Source organism: Macrobrachium nipponense, chromosome 4, assembly GCF_015104395.2.
Source record: "Macrobrachium nipponense isolate FS-2020 chromosome 4, ASM1510439v2, whole genome shotgun sequence".
Lineage (NCBI taxonomy): Eukaryota > Metazoa > Arthropoda > Malacostraca > Decapoda > Palaemonidae > Macrobrachium > Macrobrachium nipponense.
This window is the reverse complement of record NC_061100.1, coordinates 134585141-134604661: the sequence shown is the minus strand read 5'-3', so window position 1 is coordinate 134604661 and position 19521 is coordinate 134585141. Positions and strand designations below refer to the sequence as shown.

Genomic DNA, 19521 nt, shown 5'->3' with positions numbered 1-19521 from the left:
CTCTCAACCGCGGCCCATGAAACTTTCAGCCACAGCCCAGCGGTGGCCTGTGTCGTTGGCAGACATAACGGTGTCAGACGCACTATCGTGGCTTATTTTAACCCTAAATAAAATCAAAACTACAGAGGCTAGAGGGCTGCAATTTGGTACGTATGATGATTGGAGGGTGGATGCAGCCCCCTACCACCAGTGGTTTTTAAGGCCTGAGGATGGACAGGGAAAGCCATTTCAACAGTTTTCTTTTACAGAAAACTTTATCTCGTTTGATTAGGAGCCATGATGAAAAACTGTAAAATCGGAATCTTTGAAAACGGGAAACAGAATGCTACTTTTTTTTCCTCTCTCTCACTAGAACTGCAATACAAAATTTACACCATAGGCCAAGCGCCGGAACCTATGAGGTCATTTAGCACTGAAAGGGACATAGTGTAAAGCTGAGTTTACAGTAGGCTTCACAGCGCGCTTCATAAGTCACCTCTGCCAGCACGTGTCCGCCCACCTGGGTGACGTAACGTGGTGCACAGCGTGTATTGCCTCTGCACTACATGAGTGCTGCGACCAGTAGCATTATTTTCCCACAGAAAGCCACATACATTTCTATTTTTATATGATGTTAATTTTACATTCCATAAACATGGATGATGCTCATCATACTCAATCAAACAACGGATCTCTTCTCGCTTCCATTCCATGGCGATTACAGTATAACAGAGAACTGTATGACAGCTGAAAGGTTACTAATGATCCGTCGTCGGTGGATTGTCTGGGTCACGCTTCAGCCATCAAGCTTGCCTTGATGAGTTAGTGGTGCGGTGTGACTCTTGATGAGCAGTCCAGTAGGCGGGGCTAACATGAATTTGGGAGGAGTTGGTGATGAGTCTTATGTATGCAGTGCGCTGTGAAGCCTAGTGTTAACTCACCTTTAAGGAAGTTTTATATGAGTAACAGAAGGAAACAGTTTTAGGGCAGGACGGAAAGTATGATGGAAGAACAATAATATGAAATGAACTCAAGTAAAAGGGATGAAAGGGGTTGCAGCTTGAGGCCTAAGGGATGCTTCAAAGCACTCAAAGTACAGCCTACAGTGCACCGCGGGAGGGCTACTCTTTTGGGGAGAGTAGACGATGGGGTCTCTAAATACGAAGGGACTCTTGTTAATCTTCGGACAGAAAAAACACACATTATATATATACATGCAATGTACATGAGTACGCGCTGTAATCATTCAATGCGTTCGTGTATGTATATTTGTCACTAAAATTATACGGTGATGATAGACATTTTGGTATTTATTATTTCAACTGTTTCCTAAAGGGCACAGGACTGACAGACATATGTACCCTTCATGGGTGGGGCACGGAGGTGTTGCTTGTTTTTCAAAATCTGAATCAGTAGTGTGTGTGTGAGTGCGTGCGTGTGTGTGTGTAAGGTTTAACTTTTTTTATATTACATTTTTTTTTTATTCGTACCCATAAGCACATTTTTAAGGTAATAGAAGGCGCTGGGGACTAGTAGAAGTATTTTTTTTATGTCGACAATTCGTAGCCTAGAAATTATTTTTGAATTTCTTGAAAAATGCATTCGTCAAATCTCTCTCTACATCACTCTGCTTTGAGTCTCGCGGTCATCTCCCGATAGAGGACGAAAATGTAATTTATTTTGAAAGCGAATTTTCAGAATGCAACTCACGTATAGGCATAAGTAGTACTAGAGTCGGGCAGAGGGAGGCATTGCTTTGGGAAACCCGTCTCTTCACTTTCTCGAGATACTATATACCCCGCCGAGTGCATTCTTTCGCATCTGATGCATGTTTTCTGGCTCCGCCCTCCTGCGAAAGAAGAAACCTTACCTGACTTTTACCGAGAGAAAGTTTTCTAGCGGTGATATATATGTAAATGTAGAAAAATCAACGGTGGGGTGAAAACAAAGGACATACGACGCCCACCGGTCTGGTAATGACTGGGAAAATTGCTAGATGCCGTTTCGACTGGCAGTAACTGGTTTCTTTCCCCCCACCGCCTTATACTACGGTTGACACTCACTTCCCACGTCCGCCGACCATAATAACCTATCCTTTCGTGACCCAATTACTCGGCGATGGCCATTTCTCCTGACCTGAACTAGAAAAAACAAGCACCAGAAATGGACGTCACATCCGTTCGAAGCACATCAGGGAGTATTAAAAAAAAATACAGAGCCCATGCATGCATGTGGCCTTAACCTCATCTATGCAGGCGCCTATTTTCCGATTTCGTAAAACACGTTGCATATAACATTACGGTTACTATGTGGGGGATTCGTTTTTTTTTTATGCAAACCATTAAATACTGGGTTAGTTTTCGTTCATGCGCTGGACGCATTTTTCCCGCCACTCGCCCGCCTGCAGTGGCCAAACTCCTTCCCGTTCCCGCCCAAAACAGACAACACAAAGCATTCGTCTGTTCGTTTCATAACATCCGCTTCTGACCGCTTGCTAGCTGGCGCAGGTCACTGTTTACAATGTTATTATACTGAGGAGGGCAAGACTAAACAATGATAGCTTGTAATTACGCATGTATGCCCCTTAATTATTCAAGCTCTCGTGGTCTAAATAGCAGCTTTGCCATTGATGTACCCTGATTGCAAGTGTCAGTCTCCACACACAGAGAAATGAGCTGAAAGCTTTAAATACGAAAATGTTACGAGTCTCTCTCTCTCTCTCTCTCTCTCTCTCTCTCTCTCTCTTAAAATCTCTTAATTACGGCTTCATAATGAAATCATCATTCGCCCAGACTCGTATTTAATTGAAGAAATCTTTAATTGCTAAATAACTTTTTTATTTTTAGAGAAATTATTTTGAATTAAAAAAAAAAAACGAATTCTGACACGGAAGTTGATCGCATCGGAACTGAACAATTTTATGACATTCTTTATGCGAATAATAACACTTGGGTTAATTTTAAATGGAGAAGGAGAGAGAGAAAATAGAGCGAAGATATAAGAAAGGCGGGTGGGGAAGGCCCTAGAAAAAGATACATGGCACCGCACCCTATTCTTAAAGAGAGGATAATTGCTGTGAGGTGTAAAGGCGAAATCAGAAGAACTCCAAACTGTTTCAGAGGGGATTCGAGATGCTGCTCAGAGGGATATACCAAGCAGAGTTAGGAAGAGGAGGAGGAGGAGAAATGGAGAGAAAATCCATTCACGGACAATTACGAGACAGTTATTGCGATCATGGTCACTTACACGTCCACACACTGACATCCTTATTATTATTATTATTATAAAAAAAAAGGCCGTCATTTCGTCTCCACTGCTGAAACAGCAGAGAACAGATTCGTCGAGAGGTGTTTTTGTAAGCCCATTATCTGTTTGGGAAGATTTATAGAAACTGGGTGTTGGAATGCGACTTTCCCGGTTAGTTCCTCTCTCTCTCTCTCTCTCTCTCTACGACAATCAGGTTGGACGCCCCGTCAACATGTGCAGAAAACATTAGCCAGATTCTTACAGCAGTAACTCGGGTCTATTTTCAAAAGCGCATAAATAAACATCGCCGCTGTCCATCTTCTCTTTGCTCGACAACATTTTCTATAAACGGTTCCTACACAATTTACCGATGCATGTTTTACGGTCATTTTCATTCAGAAATTGTTTTTGAAAATTTGTTAAGATACTTTTTGAGCAGCCTATATATGCCTGAAGTTTTCCGTTCAGGAGTACGTCTGTGTAATACGAAGACACTGAATATCTTGCAGAATATTTGCAAGCTTTGCATTTATTTACATTTCTTCTTTTTTAAATGAACAAGCAAAATGCTCGTGCATCAACATTGCCAGAACTTTCTCACATTGCGCAATGGTTAAGCTCAAGAACAAATTGTGTCAATGACTTTGCCAAAATTTGTGAATGTTAATATGAATTCAAGTTATCATCTCTAAGAGTGTAGACTCCCGGAACTGTAAATAAAATTGCAGGTCTTCGAAATAATTATATATATGATTTCACAACTTTTAAAGAAAAATTCCTTCATTGCTTGGTTTCCTAAAAGATAGTCATCTTCAATTTCTCCTCTAAAATCTGGAATTTGCTTCTTTGAGTTACCAGGGTCACTTCATTTACGAAAAGAGAATCCTCTTCACGCTGTGATCAAGAAGGACAAATTATTTGTCATTTAATGATATATTTCTCTATTTTTCTAAGACAGGTCTTAGTCTCCCTCGCATACTTGATGCTAACGTGGGCAGAATACGTATTCGTATACACGTATGCTCTGTATAGTCTGGGTATGTATGAAAAACAATACCTTAAAAAAAAAAAGAAAAAAAAAAGAAACAGATGGAGGATATTAACTTATTTCCTTTACACTGTGATATGAACCTCACTACATTCTATGATGGTAAACAAGGTTATCACTGTGACTGTTGTAACTAAAAATAGGAATCCTATTCAGAGCGTTGTTGCTATGACGCAAGATTAAACAGGGTACTTCAAGTACATAAAGAAGATATCTGCTTGCTTCAAGACAAATTAATGACAATATCTAGTTGCTTAAAGTCGATATTACTTAAACAAGATATCTGCTTGCTTCAAGACAAATTAATGACAATACCTAGTTGCTTAAAGTCGATATTACTTAAACAAGATATCTGCTTGCTTCAAGACAAATTAATGACAATATCTAGTTGCTTAAAGTCGATATTACTTAAACAAGATATCTGCTTGCTTCAAGACAAATTAATGACAATACCTAGTTGCTTAAAGTCGATATTACTTAAACAAGATATCTGCTTGCTTCAAGAAAAATTAATGACAATATCTAGTTGCTTAAAGTCGATATTAATTAAAGAAGATATCTGCTTGCCTTAAAAAAATTAAAGACAATATCTACTTGTTTAAAGTCGATATTACTTCAATAGAATATCTTCTTTCTTAAAGATTATATGACTTGAGGACGATATCTACTTGCTTTAAGCTATATTACTTAAAGTCGATATCTACTTACTTAAAGACGGGATCTACATGCTTTCAGACGATATTACTTAGATATGATATTATCTTCTCGTTTAGAGACTATATGTGACTTGAAAGACGATATCTAGACTATAATTATTACCTACAGACGATATATACCTACTCGCTCTTCTTCAGCGTTCACCCTCATTAATTCCTGGTATCTTTACGAGCAATCTGATAATAACAGTTTTTTTTTAGACAATATTGGTAATCATGAAAGTGCGGTTAACCACGCAGCTCGTCTATTGTTCAGAGTTATGCAGGAACAGAGACATCGATTCACAGATAAGACACTAAAAAGCCAGACATTTTCGTTTTGTGTGTGTGTGCGTTTTTGACAGATATTAAGGTTACGTCTGAACAACGCGCTTGATAAACATTTGCATCACAGAGACGCCTACGTAAGAATAGAACAGAATACAGAATTTGGGCCAAAGGCTAGGCGCTGGGACCTATGAGGCCATTCAGCGCTGAAACGGAAATTGACAGTAAAAGGTTCTGAAATGTGGAATAAGAGGAAAACCTCCGAGCAGTTGCACTATGCAACAATTTTTAGGAGAGGGTGACAAGTAAGATGGAATAAAGAGAATATGAACGGAGGTACAGTGGAAGGAACGAAAGGGGTTGCAGCTAGAGGCCGAAGGGACGTCGCAAAGAACCTTAGGTCAAGGTCTAGAGTGATGCCTACGGTGCACCGCATGAAGCGAACTGGCCGCACTACCCCACTACGGAGAACCATCATTACATAAGGAAAATGTTGATAAGCCAATCACAGGGCTGGAAACTCTTCAGTCTCTCTAGAGAGTTCACATGGGCAGGATGTATGTTCCACCTCTCCTGGGGGATACGTCCTTCAGGAGAGGTGGAATATACATCCTGCCTATGTGAACTCTCTTGAGAGACTGACAGTTTCCAGCCCTGCGACTGGCTTATTAACAGCCAATCAGGAGCGTCGTAAGGGACTGGCCTAGACGTCAAATGCACGGTTGAGGTGAATCTGCTATAGAAATGACCTGATTGGGTTTATTATGTTAAGATTCTACGTGCAGCTTATACACTTTAGCGACGAACCAACGTACAAACACACTTCGCAATCTCGCAAGGCAAGAGACGAGGACCAGAAACCGCGGATAATCGAAGTCACATAAGTGGGTTATCTTAGGCAGATCGTCACTTCTACGGCAGCTGACTGGACAACGAAGGCCCTCAAAGTGTATCGTAAAAGCGTCTGTTCCCCCGACACCTTTCTCCTCTTCTTCTCTCCTACTGTTCCCGGCTGATTTGTTTTTCTCTCTCTTTTTTTTCCCTTACTCTTTGTTTGTTTGTTTGTATGGTGTTTTTACGTTGCATGGAACCAGTGGTTATTCAGCAACGGGCCCAACGGCTTTACATGACTTCCGAACCACGTCGAGAGTGGACTTCTATCACCAGAAATACACATCTCTGACCCCTCAGGAATGCCCAAGAATCGAACTCGCGGCCACCGAGGTGGCATCTTTTACTCTTTGAAGATTAATTGACTGATCAGATGGACAAACTCTGGTTCAACGCTCGCTTCATTTAAGAAACATGTTCGACATTCTATTTATAACTGAATTAAACTGAAGTGTATATAGACTTTAGGACAAAGGCCAAGCACTGGGACCTATGAGGGCAATCAGCGCTGAAACGGAAACTGACGGTAAAAAGTTTGAAATGTGTAACAGGAGGAAAACCTCAAAGCAGCTGTACTACGAATCATTTGTTAGGAGAGGGTAGAAAGTAAGATGGTAGAAAGAGAATAGGAAAGGAGGTACAGTAAAAGCGAACCGGTTTGCAGCTAGATGCCGAAGGCACGCAGCAAAGAATCGTATGCCATGCCTACAATGCATACAATGCAACCAAAAGGTGCACTGACGGGGTCTATTGAAAACCGTCATCCTCACTAAAAACCTACTTTACAACGGGAAATTCTAACCATTTTGAATCGGAGTAGTTCACTGCATCAATTTTATTAGACGCCATGTAATGTAATGTGTTGTCTGTGCTTGACACCATCAACATGTGTTGCAAACGGCCGAGTTGCTGAAGAGGGAAATCATATGAGTCTGCATCATTTTCTGTCATCACAAAGACCTGGTCGACTTCCTTAATCTTTTGCATCAACTAAGTAAGGAAAACACTGGCAATGCACTTTTTTTTGGTTGACTTTCTTCAAGAAACGTCTGGAAGGAGAGCTTTCCTGCTCTAAAGTACGTCTTAGGACCTAGCTACGTCACAGCAACTCTTTACCTTTGTTTGATTTGATTTGTTTGTCTGTATGGTTTTTTATACGTTGCATAGAACCAGTGGTTATTCAGCAACGGTTTTACGTGACTTCCGAACCAAGTCAAGAGTGAACCTCTATCGCCAGAAATATACACATCGCTTCACACCTCATTGGATTGCCCGAGAATCTAACTCTAAGCCACCGAGGTGGCAAGCCAAGCCCATGCCGATCACGCCACTGAGGCGCTTTATCTTTGTTGCGAAGGTTTCTGTACCAACAACAATAGATTCCTTGATGCACATGCGAGCACAGACCCTATCAAGACGCGTATCACTAAGCGCAGACACATCCCATAAGAGTATATGTTTACTTCTGCAACTATCAAATCCTTCAGATAACTATCACCTGCATGCAAACAAGTTGGTCTCCTTTTCTTTTTTTTTTCTTTTTTTTTTGAATTCTCCTGTAGGTAATGCCGTTTAATATTTTCTCACTGAACTGCTCCTAAAAGACAAATGGAAACATGTACACATAATGAAAGACAGGAACTGATGTCCTTCCGTCTACCTTCACGGAAAGACATTCTAGATGTTGAAATTAGAAAACTATTCTCTGATGAATAAGCCGTGGGAAGGGATACAGCCTGTTCCAAAGCACACCATAATATCGCTCTCTCTCTCTCTCTCTCTCTCTTTGGGGAAAAATGGCCTAGATGACCTACATCTCTCTCCCATATGTGCACCTTCCACGAACCCCACCCCAGCAAATGCTAAGACTAGAAGCAGGAGTAAAATTGTAACACTCGGTAATCAATCCGTAACGTCCCGAAAGGTGAGGCTCATTCGTAAGTATGAACCGCGGCCCATGAATTTTCAACCACGGACCGGTGGTGGCCTGTCCTATATAGTTGCAAGAGGCACGATTATATCTATCTTTAACCTTAAATAAAATCAAAACTGCTGAGGGTAGAGGGATGCAATTTGGTGTGTTTGAAGATGGGAGGGTGGATGATCAACATGCCAATTTGCGGCCCACTAGCCTCAGTCGTTTTTAAGATCTGAGGGCGGAAGGACAGACAAAGCCCTAACAATGGTTTACATTTACAGAAAACTAAAGTGGAAGGAAATAACGGACTCTTGTGATGTCATTGTCATTTATAAAATTGAGTTACTGACATTGTAAACTGTCAACACAAAAACGAGAGAAGACCAAACGCCAAGTTATTGTCATGGAATGAAGAGCAACCCTATTCATTTGTGAAAAATCAATTTTGTATAATTTGAATGTTCTATTTTTATGGTAACACGGACTCTTGACAACTGACCCATCATATATAACTGAAGGAAAGCGTAGGTAAACAGATCACGAAACTGAAGTCCACAAAGGACGGTATAGCAAAACAAACGTCTGTGAGACTACTAAAATTTTTCCCATCTCGAGGGAAAGTTATCTCCTTTTCCTAATGGCCTCTCCACAACACCGCACAGAAAAAAAATGCACCGCAATTGACGGTATTTTACGGTAGGGTAACCCCGGAAGTTCCATGCCATTTTTCCATCGCAATATATTAGATTCTTGTTTCTTTTTCACCAGAAATTGAAGCAACTGGATTACCGCTATACGTCTCGCTAGTCATTTTTGTTTTCTCTCTTTGTTACGTTAATGTTTCGCTGTCATGATGACCTTCTCGACGAGCTTAAGTGGCTTTATTGTTTCTGCTTTTACTTTGCCTTTGCATTGTTTCTTTGTAAAATTAAACTATTGATTCAACTACTAATATCTAATTGCATAGAAAACATCAGAGAATGGACGATCCCTAATATCGTTATGAATAGACAGAAACAGAAGACAATGAAAAAAGTATCAGTCGAATGAGAGAGAGAGAGAGAGAGAGAGAGAGAGAGAGAGAGAGAGAGAGAGAGAGAGAGAGAAATATGCGATTTGTCGGTGTCGATTATAAGTTTAAAAGTAAATTTTCCTACAACCTCCATCTAGAGAGAGAGAGAGAGAGAGAGAGACCTTACAGCTCGTTCAGGTTGCCCCAGGCCCCTCAGTGTGAGGCACCTCTAATGTCTACCAGAGAATTGCTAATTCATCTTCCGGTATATTTTGCATCTTCCATTTTGACAATATTTAACGTGAAACAAAGAAAAAAGTGATGAACAGGACGACGTGAATATGTACGGAAAATGTTATAAGACGCAGAACGTGCCACAAGGACATGGCGATAATAGACCTGTGGAAACAACAGCCTCCCTTTAGAGTAAGGTAATAATATAATTAGCCCTCTCGAAAAAGTATGATGCAGACAAGTGAGTGACACCTATTTATACTGAACTGGGGGAAGCACTCGCTCTGACAAATTTTTATATTAATTTCACTATTATGTATGTCAATACGAGTTAATTGTGTTTGTTCGTTTGTATGTTTTTTTTTTAACGTTGCATGGAACCAGTGGTTATTCAGGAACGGGACCAACGACTTTACGTGACTTCCGAACCACATCGAGAGCGAACGTCTGTCACCAGAAATACACATCTCTATCCCCAAAGTGGAATGCCCGAGAATCGAACTCGCGGCCACCGAGGTGGCAGGCCAAGACCATACCGATCACGCCACTGAGGCGCTAACTCTCAATATGGCTCCTAAATCCTTTATCCGACTCCTTTAATTCTAAAGACTCTACCAATAAAAATGACGAACAGCCACGGAAACAACACACATCTGTCTCGGATCCACTTTTACAACAAACCAGTCACTTTCCTGCCTCCATATTTCAACAGACACTAGACTTCTGATTTCAGACTTTTAATCATTCTCAGTCAGTTGTCTTCTACACTACACATTCCCAATGCCCTCCACTATGTCTAATAACTCTATCAAATGATTTTTCTAGGTTCATAAAGGTCACACGCACCTTTTAGTATTCTCAGAAAGAAAACTATTGAGACGGCTTTGTTTGTCCGTCCGCACTTTTCCTGACCGCCCTCAGATCTTGAAAACTACAGAGGCTAGAAGGCTGCAAATTGGTATGTTGATCATCCACCCTCCAATCATCAAACGTACCAAAGTGCAGGTCTCTACCCTCAGTAGTTTGTATTTTATTCAAGGTTGAAGTTAGCCATGCTCGTGCGTCTGGCAACGCTATAGAACAGCCCACCACCGGGCCGTAGCTGAAAGTTGCATGGGCAGCAGCTCATACCAACTTATGCGTTGTACAGAAAACTCGACTGTGGCGAAGAAGCTTTGGCGCATTTTTTTACTTTTTTCTCTTTACTTTCGAACTTCTCACATAACTCTTTCATGACAAGTATTATAGACACTCAGTTCCTCCTCCGCATCGAAACCCACCCACACTGGTCTAGGCATATCAGTCTTACGTTTGGCTTCTCAATCAATACCCTATCATAAACCATCCCTGATATATTAGACAACGTTCGGGAATTATTCATTAATTATTAGGCAATGTCATGCTCCCTATGATTCTTAGGGCCACCTCTAGACCACCCTTATCTTTACATATTCATATATATGCAAACTCACTTAGGCACCCATTATACACATCGTATAAATATATATATATATATATATATATATATATATATATATATAAAAGTGGAATTAACGAGACTTTTACCAAATTCTTTCATGTCGAGAAGACAAAAGTCGAACCCAGATAGGCCAGTTTTTAGTAATAATGGTCAACTGGAGCGACAGGAAGGACGTGATTGTTAAAAATAAATAAATAAAAAATGTTTGATAACCTGGAAGTATCGGTAAAATAAACATGGCGACCAAGAAACAATACGGAGGAAGTTATGCAACATTGAAAATGGCCCGTGGCAGTTACGCGGTATTACGACGGTGGGGTTTTCCGCACCATAATCGCTCTCTCAAGTTGACCTTTCTCTTATACGATTACCATTTCTCCCTCTTTCTCTCATTCTACTTTCACTTTCAGCCTCAGTCATCCTTGTGTTCGTGTGACTCACAGCCACTGGAGACGGGATGATATACCATCGCTAACAACAGCAATAACATTCGTATAACATTCGTTTTAATGTTCGCTAATTATTAGCAGCCAGGATCAGTCGTTATCATGCACAGCACCGAAGTCATCACGCTTTAACCGCTACACATATTTCAGGTTGTCATTCGGTGTTTTCAGCTCATCGTTAAAAATTCTGCTTACACACATACACACGCACACACACACGCGCGCGCGCACACACTTTCTGTAAAAACCACATCTCTATATCTCTCGTTATCATTAGACAGATATCCAATAAATTGTACTACTCTTGCAATATCTCATCATGATCGTACTTAAAGACGATAAAACCGAACGTAAACAAACGTAAACAAAGTCACAAATGTTCTTTCGTATTATCGTAAAAACGAAAAGAAAGAGAAAGGGAAAGAATAAGAAGAAGAAGAAGCAAAGACAAAAACAGATGCCCGAGCTTCCGGGAGTCAGAGTTCTTCGCCCAGACTTTACCCATAACCAGAAGCTGGCTAACTAGTTGCTTCTTGTTTTTGTTTAAGCTATTTATAATCAGCGAGCACGGTGGGAATATGAAAGATACTTGCACCCTTTCCATCTTAATGAGAAGAAGTACGTATTATTTCTAATAGAATGCCAAGTGAACAAACTGAATATCAATTTTTCACTCGTACACCAGGCCTAAGGTTACTATGTAGTACGAGTGGTCTATATAAGAAAGGACCACGGTAGTACGGGTGAACGCGCCCCGGCCACGTTCCTACAGTGACATTACAATGTAGTTAACAGTTCAACGAGGACAAGGATCATGAGCCGTGCATTAAACTAGAGTGAAAGTTCATATTACCGTTCGATGACAAAAAAGACACGAAAATGCGTACAACTCACGCAATGGCAGCTACACTGCAGTTTTATCGAGTTGTCGCACCGGATCCATCCTTTTTTTCACAAAGTTGAAAGCGGATTACGCGTCATTTTTCAGCCACAAGAACGGGGCGTTGTCCTTTCATGACATAAATCAGTTTTGCAGTAATGAAGGACTTCTAAATTAGCAGCAAAGTGCAGCAACTATCTCCCATTCTGAAAAAAAAAAAAAAGTTCTTCGTAATTTTTATTTGTACGTTACAACTGAAGGCTAGACAATGACATAAACCTCGCAGTTTCCAAAGTAATTCGGATAGAAACCCTAAAAAATGGACACGTTTGCAACGCTTGCATCTCTTTTAAACAATTTTGGGCGAATTCTACCTTTTTGAAATTATGTTATAAATTCCGGTGAAAGAAAAAACTACTGAAGCTGTTAAGATAATTAAGTACTTGCTTAACATGTGAAAGGATAAAGTACATATTCATAAAAATCGGTAAGTGTGGAGTGACTTGAAAAAACGGATAGGAGAAAGAGAATATGAATGGAGGTACAGTAACAGGAATGAAAGGGGCTGCAGCTAGGGGATGAAGGGACGCTGCAAAGAACCTCTCGTAATGCCTACAGTGTGTCTGCCCTGTTGTTCCATGTGCTGGTAACAGATGATATCCCTCCTGAGTTGGCAATGGAGCAATGTGGAAGGTTTCTACACGAGAGGTTCAGACTTGACTAGACAGCTCGAGTAATAAGGTGTTGGCAGGCGTCTTCTCCGAGGCCGTTCACATTGGAGGAATGCCAGAGGAGAAATGCCTTACTATTCAAAACAATATCGGCATCTGCATGTTTGTTTGTATCGTGTTTTTACGTTGCATGGAACCACTGGTTATTCAGTAACGGGACCAACGATTTGACGTGACTTCCGAACCACGTCGAGAGTGAACTTCTGTCACCAGAAATACACATCTCTAACCCCTGAGTGGAACGCCCGAGCATTGAACTCGCGGCCAACGACGTGGCATGCCAACACCATACCCACCACGCCACTGAAGCGCTAATCATACACGGACTACAATAGCAATGATTTCCTACTTAACCATCTATAAATCTGTAGTTTTAAATATACAAAGGTTAATATTCCCGTCTGGGCGAGAGTAAGTACATTTTCGTCTAAACCGTCTCTGAAGGATTCAAAGGAAACACGGCAGAGATGATCAGCAAATACTTTTACTTGAAGAACAGCCAAGTCAGCATTCCCGGTTTTCAGGTTGATGCTCAATTGAATTTTCACGCACGCTCTTGCTTCGCCGAAGCTTAAACCTGCCGTGTCAGCGATTTAGAGCTTTACGGTGGTGTGCTCTCTCTCTCGATCTCTCGATAAAGGTGGAAGTTAGTCCACCTAAATATAGGCCTTAAGCTTTAAACCAGTGTTTTAATGGGCCTTTTATACTTGAGACGTATCCTGTTTTAACAGAAGAATTTATTTACATATATATACATATACATATGCATAAATATAATTAATATATAATATAATACACACATATACTGTAAGTATTATATATTGATATATATATATATATATATAATATATAGAAATATATATTTAATATATTAGATATATTACATACATATGTATACATACATACATATAAGTATATACGAGACTGAGTTCTTACTTCCACTGACAATTTCTTCGTCAACTGTAGAATTAATGCATAAACCAGTTCGTTAGAAATATAATATTATTATATATATATATATATATATATTAATATATATATATAGATATATATATAATATAATATATATATATATAAATATATATATATATAATATATATATATCTTATATATATTATATATATATATATACATATATTTCAGTGGGATAAAATGGAAAAGATGGGGAGCAAATGAGGAGCAGAATAATGAAGCAGAAGCAATTAATTTTACATTTGATCATGAACAATTTGAATCCTTTCAAAAAACTGTCTCTAAATCTTTAGTTTTCTGTAAAAGAAAACTATCGAGATGGCTTCGTCTGTCCTCAGATCTTAAAAACTACAGAGGCTACAGGGCTGCAAATTGGTAATTTGATCATCAACCATCCACACATCAAACACACCAAATTGCAGCCCTCTAGGCTTAGTCACTTTAATTTTATTTAAGTCAAAGTTAGCCAAAATCGTGCATCTGGCAACGATATGAGAGGCCACCACCGGGCCGTAGTTCAAGTTTCATGGGCCCCGCCTCATACAGCATTATACCGAGACTACAGACAGACAGATATATTTCCGATGACCTTGATGATACGCTGTGGTGAAAACTCGATTTATATAGGTCGTAATTCTTAGGAACTTTGCTTTTCCTTGCTCCTAGAATTTATCATTATAAGGATTTATTAATTAATGCCACGTTACTGCTATTTGACAATTATGAAACTTTTATAAGACTGACACTAATTTTGAAGGTTTATGACAAAAAGATGAAAAAGAAACCTATCACGAAGAGTCGTATTAAGGCAAACAGTTGTAGTTCTATCCTTCCCTAACATAAGCGCCTCAGTGGCGCGATCGGTATGGACTTGGCCTGCCACCTCGGTGGCCGCTAGTTCGATTCTCGGACATTCCATTGAGGTGTTAGAGATGTGTATTTCTGGTGACAGAAGTTCACTCTCGACGTGGTTCGGAAGTCACGTAAAGCCATTGGTCCCGTTGCTGAATAACCACTGGTTCCATGCAACGTATAAACACCATACACTACAAACTTCCCCGACATACATAAATAACCTATGCATTTATAATTAAATGAACTCGAACATGTTTTGGGGGTCCATAAAAACCTGATAGCTCGTTTTATTTGCTTAAGGTATAGGGATAGCATATATGATAATAAGTTTGCATTATTGAATCATGAAGAGGAAGAAGAAACAGCAGAAGCAGAAGAAGAAGAAGAAGAAGAAGAAGAAGAAGAAGAAGAAGAAGAAGAAGGGAAAGAACACAAAGGGGCTGTAAATGGAATTTCCTCTCGGGCGAAAAATCGACCACGAGGAAAATTGCTGAGTTTTGTTGACGAAGCGAATCTGACTTAACCAAGACACTAACTAACTATACTTCCTTCCTTTTCCTTACGAAGGCGACATTCAACATCTGGACCGAAGCTTTGAAAGCTTCCTGTCGCTGACCACACTTTCCCTCCAGTTACGCAAGAGAAAGCAAAGCACACTGACTTCACAACAACTCCAGGGTTAATGACATAATGGGAGTCAGGAGGAAAACGCGTCTGACTAACAAGACGCTTCTGTCCCTCTAAAGGCGGTCACTCGACCTTCTCGTCTCAGGAAACCATTTTTCAATGCAGAGATGGATGAAACTGAATTAAATATAGAATTTAGGCCATAGACAAAACACTGGGACCAGTGAGGTCATTCAGTGCTGAAACGGAAATTGACTTTAAGAGTTTAAAAGGTGTAACAGGAGGAAAACCTCGCAATTGTGCTATGAAACGATTGTAAGGAGAGGGTGGAAAGTAAGACTAGGGAGAAAGAGAATATGAAAAGAAGTACAGTAAAAGGAACAAATGGGGCTACAGATATGGGCTTTCAATGTCAATGCAGATATTTGTTTGTTTGTATGGTGTTTTTACGTTGCCTGGAACCAGTAGTTATTCAGCAACGGGACCAGCGGCTTTACGCGACTTCCGAACCACGTCGAGAGTGAACTTCTATCACCAGAAATGCACAATCTCTCACCCCTCAGTGGAATGCTCGAGAATAGAACTCGCGGCCACAGAGGTGGCACGCCAACACCATACCAACAACGCCACTGAGGCGCTTTCTTTATGTGTGTATGTATGTGTACATACACTTCAGATGCATCCTACGCAACAAGGGCGAGTCCTTAGACCAGCTGAACCTTCCTTACCGACCACTCCCATCTAAGTCGTCAAGTTTCACCTAAAAATACCGTTACAACTTTCATATTTTTCGGTTCATTAAAAAATAAAAATACCATAAAAAAAAAACACGCAGGGCCCATTTCTGGAGCTGATTTCATTTGTTCTCGTCACTAGCGCGTAAGAACGATAAAAAAAAAAGGTTCCATAGAGTTCTACCTTACAAGACTGAGAGAGATAAATGGTGCATTTTGTCCATATTGGTTGGTTGGAACGAATACTGAATTGCAGCCAAAGGCCAAGCACTGGGATCTATGAGGTCATGCCGCTTCATGGGAAATTGAAGGTAGAAAGGTTTGTGAGGTGTAACAGGAGGAAAACCTCAAAGCAGTTGCACTATGAAAAAATTGTCGATAGAGGCTGGATAGCAAGACGGAGGAGGAGGAATGAAAGGGGGTTGCAGCAGGACCGACGGGACGCTGCAAAGAAACATAAGCCTACAATGCATTGCATGAGGAGCACTGACGGCACTAACCCCCTACGGAAATATTGGGTGGTATGTTTTGATGCATGGCTAAGGTTTCTGGGCGGACTGAACTTCTAAATCTCGTCTAAATGTCTAAAACCGAACGCTTCTGTCAAGCTGTCAAGATGAATTTCACGCTGTCGAATATTTGCTGCTAGTAATCTCTCACTGGAAATATTGCCCTTCAATGCAAAGAAAATTTAGCCATAAAATCTCGTCATTTCAGTAGAATCCGTCAGTTTTCTTATGTTACAATCAAATAAATCAATTTGCCCTGAGATTATATATATATATATATATATATATATAGATATATTATATATTCTATATATATATCTATATATATATATATATATATATATATATATATATATATATATATATATAGATATATATATATATATATATATATATATCTCACACAAAATGCTCAAATCTGAGGCAGCATAAAAAATGAAAAAATAAAAACTATTATTAGTTCACTATAGCAAATTAGTTCCTCGTTGGACTAGTCAGTAACGTGCTCGACGACTGATCTCAGGGTCTGGGAGAGGGGGGGGTGGGGGTTTGATTCCCCGCTCTGCCAACGCGAAATCAGAGGAATTTACTTCTGGTGATAGAAATTCATTTCTCGATTAATGTGGTTCGGATCACACAATAAGCTGTAGTTCCCGTTGCTATGTGACCAATTGGTTCCTAGCCACGCAAAAAAATCTAATCCTTCGGCCAGCTCTAGGCTTAGTGGTCTGGTTAACTGAGGTATACTTAATTTTAACCTTACGATAGCAAATACTATACAATTCTGCTATCCTCTGAAATATAATCTTGCTGTGTAACGCTTTATATCGTAACAGCCTTAAAATTGGAAAGTAATACATGGCGCGTTACGTACTCGGCAACAAAAAGATGATTACTTCCTTCTTTACCGTTAACTCCCATACGTTTGCACAACTCGTGAGAGAGTGGGCTATTTCACTTTTTTTTTTTTTTTCCCCCGTAGTTGTTTTCGTCTTGTGTTGGTTTTTTGTATGCGTGCTCACTTTTTTTCGGTGTCATTTACTATAACCTGGTGAAAGCTCAGCTTGGGCTGAACTTGAGTTGGAACTTTCAGCGTTCATCTTGCTCCTAAAACCATAAATAAATAACTAAATAAATAAATAAATAAAGATTCAATTTTTTGTGTTGGATTTATTTATTCATACATATGTAAGTGTACGAATATGCAAAAGTATGAGAGTAATGTATATGTGTGCGTGTATCATGACGACGTATGCCACACGATCAAGTGCAACACTGGGTATCAATAGTGAATCTTAAAGAACTCTCAGAATCATGACTGCCTATGGGTGCTTTCATTCTCTTGACCGCGAAATCTGTTTCCCTGAAAAATACTCTGAAACGCTTTGCAGCTGAATTGTACCAATTTCTCAAATCAAGCACTTACCAATTATAATCAACCTTGGGTGTATATTATCTCGTAAGTATTGTGAATTCTGTATCAAGAGATATTTGTGGCTTAATATTTGTAATAAAACTGTTTACTCTGGTCACAACAACAGCCAGTTCACTGGAACGCAAGACAGTGCCCTATAGACCTAGATGGCTCAGCGGTGAGAAGCACACTTTACTCAAAATAGTCTAATAGCAAACAACGACTTATCATGATGGAAAAAAAAATAGCATTGTAACTAACGAGCTGACAATGCAATGGGGAGAATAAGGTGGGTTTATGGCCAACTTGATATAGACTAACTGTAGCTTAGTAACGTAGTCCTAGACCTAGTGGCAGACTGGAGAACTAAATGAAACAAGATGCCAGATACTATAGAAGGGAAGCAGATACTAGAAGACAAGTTTGCCTTAGCCTTAATCTGCTAGTTTTGATTGCTGATAATTCACGTACCGATCTAGTTGTTCGTATACCTCTACATACTGCACTGTTTCTTTCATCTTTAAAACACGTAATTTTCATTTTATGCTACTCCTCTGTCGCTTTGGTTGTATATTCTTCAGAATAAGATTAAAAATAAACTTAAAGAAGCTATTTTATAAAATGACACTAGAGCACCTACTTTTTTTATATCCTTTATATACTGCTACCGTTTGTGATCTATAAACACGGTGTTCCTCCAATATCATGTAGTATTCATAAATTGCAAAACGTTATGAAATCTTGGAAAATACGTAAAGCAAACTGAACAATGTTTTGATATATATATATATATATATATATATATATATATATATATATATATATATATATATATATATATATATGTGTGTGTGTGTGGGGGGGGGGGGGTGGCTCGGCTGCCAAATCAATCCAGTGGTCCGAAGTTCGAATCTCGGCTCGGCCAACGGGAAATCAGGGGAATTTATTTCTGGTGATAGAAATTCATTTATCGATATAATGTGGTTCGGATACCACAATTAGCTGTAGGTCCCGTTGCTAGCTGACCAATAGGTTCCTAGCCACGTAAAAATATCTAATCCTTTGGGCCAGCCCTAGGAGAGCTGTTAATCAGCTCAGTGGTCTGGTAAAACTAAAATACACTTAACTAACTGAAGGGTATACATTATACAGTACAAACGATAAAATGACACAGGAATAACACAATAACCAAAGTTTTTTTTTTAAAGTAAATATTGTGATAAAACTAAGTATTACTCGGCAAAATAAACGTTTCGAAAATCATTACTGACATTTAAATACATGTACAAAAAACTCACTCACATGAGCAATCAAACAATGACGCTCATGAAACTGGTAGTACAAATAATGCCGAGATTATTATACTATGCAGGAAATTCGTACACAATAGGCGCTGTTTGAATTCTTTCTCTCTGTAACTGATCATGTGCACATTTGTTGCCCACATACCATGCAAAGTCACACATACGCACATATTTAGTAAAATTTACAACAAACAAATCTACACTTATGTTACTACATAAGCGTAAATGCAATGAGAAAACGGAATGAAACGTTGCAAG

General features: G+C 39.5%; 2 protein-coding genes across 5 annotated transcripts in view; one reads left to right on the top strand and one right to left on the bottom strand.

Annotated features, from left to right (window-relative positions):
• Positions 1-19521, top strand: part of LOC135211198 (leupeptin-inactivating enzyme 1-like) — a 34339-nt gene that overhangs the window by 2755 nt on the left and 12063 nt on the right. Inside the window, exon 1 of one of the 2 annotated variants that reach the window (XM_064244420.1) lies at positions 17792-18004. The exons of the other annotated variant lie outside the window; for it this stretch is intronic. The gene's annotated coding sequence lies outside the window, so the exon portion shown is untranslated. Of the gene's footprint in view, positions 1-17791; positions 18005-19521 lie in introns of those variants that run through there. 2 annotated transcript variants of the gene reach the window in all.
• The window catches only part of LOC135211201 (phytanoyl-CoA dioxygenase domain-containing protein 1-like), an 89792-nt gene that overhangs the window by 68957 nt on the left and 1314 nt on the right, over positions 1-19521 (bottom strand). The window contains exon 1 of one of the 3 annotated variants that reach the window (XM_064244430.1): positions 12734-12811. The exons of 1 other annotated variant lie outside the window; for it this stretch is intronic. The gene's annotated coding sequence lies outside the window, so the exon portion shown is untranslated. Of the gene's footprint in view, positions 1-12131; positions 12296-12733; positions 12812-19521 lie in introns of those variants that run through there. One more of the 3 variants, XM_064244431.1, reaches the window with a different exon arrangement.